Source organism: Athene cunicularia, unplaced genomic scaffold (genome assembly GCF_003259725.1).
Source record: "Athene cunicularia isolate RWA unplaced genomic scaffold, athCun1 SCF_69, whole genome shotgun sequence".
Classification (NCBI taxonomy): Eukaryota; Metazoa; Chordata; class Aves; order Strigiformes; family Strigidae; genus Athene; species Athene cunicularia.
The window spans coordinates 33,253-34,792 of record NW_020799500.1 but is presented as its reverse complement, the minus strand read 5'-3'; positions in this window follow the sequence as shown (position 1 = coordinate 34,792).

Here is a 1,540-nt window from a genome sequence, read left to right as displayed (position 1 = left end):
CCTCCCGCCGCCGCGGGGCGCTTCTTTCCTCGCGACCTCCCGCCGCCGCGGGGCGCTTCTTTCCTCGCGACCTCCCGCCGCCGCGGGGCGCTTCTTTCCTCGCGACCTCCCGCCGCCGCGGGGCGCTTCTTTCCTCGCGACCTCCCGCCGCCGCGGGGCGCTTCTTTCCTCGCGACCTCCCGCCGCCGCGGGGCGCTATATGATTTAGTTCGGATCACCCGTCGCTTCGGGGCGATTGTTACTTTGGACCTTCCGCTTCGGGGCGATTGTTACTTTGGACCGTTCGATTTATGTAAATCGATTTTTTTTGACTTTTGTGTAAGTCTAAATAGTTAATTTTACAAGCCAGATACCAACTTACACCGCATAAAATGCTAAATAAGACATTTTATACGCAATGTATCATCCTACACCGCACAAAATGCTAAATTGTGTGATACTAACCTTCGTACGATACTAACCTACGCTGCACGAAACTCTAACTACGTCATTATATAACCAAGAAAATCACCTACACCACACGGTAAGCTCAACAGGGCACTTTATACGTACAATGCCAACCTACAACACACAAAACTCTAAATAAGGCATTATATATGCAAAGGACCAACCTACACCGCGTGAAAGCTTTAATAAGGGATTTTATAAACAAGATACCAACCAGCACAACACGAAATGCTAAATAAGACATTTCATATGCACAATACAAACCTACGCCTCACAAAAGTGTAAATAAGGCATTATAAATACATGATACTAACCTATAACTCACGGAAGTCTAAATAACGCATTTTATACACACGATAATCATATAAGCCGCAAGAACAGCTGTATAAGGCATTTTATACACAAATGATAGCAACCTACGCTGCACAAAAGGCTAAATATGATATTTTATATGCAAGATAATCTACACAGCACGAAAATCTAAATCAGGCATTTTATACATACAATACCAACCTACACCATACGAAATGCAAAAAAAGGCATTTTATATGCAATATATCAACGTACAAAGCACGAAAGGATAAATAAGACATTTTATATGCACAATACCTACCTACACCTCACGCAAGGCAAAGAAGGCATTTTATAAACAAGATAACAACCTACACCACAGGGAGCGTAAATAAGGCATTTTATACCTACGATGCCAACTTACACTGCACAGAAGTCTAAATAAGGCATCTTATACACATGATATTAACCTACACCACAAGGAAGGCTAAATAATGCATTTTATATGCACTATACCAACCTACGCCGTAGCAACTTCTAAATAAGGCATCTTATACATACAACACCTACCTTCACCTCAAGAAGGACTAAATAAGTAATTTTATACCCAAGATACCAACCTCCACAACAGGAAAGTCTAAATAAGGCAATATAAACTTACAATACCGACCTACACAGCATGATTGTATAAATAAGGAATTTTATGCACAAGACACCAACCTACACCTCACAAAAGCCTAAACAAGACATTTTATACACATGGTACCATCATACACCACAGGAAATTCTAAATAAGGCATTT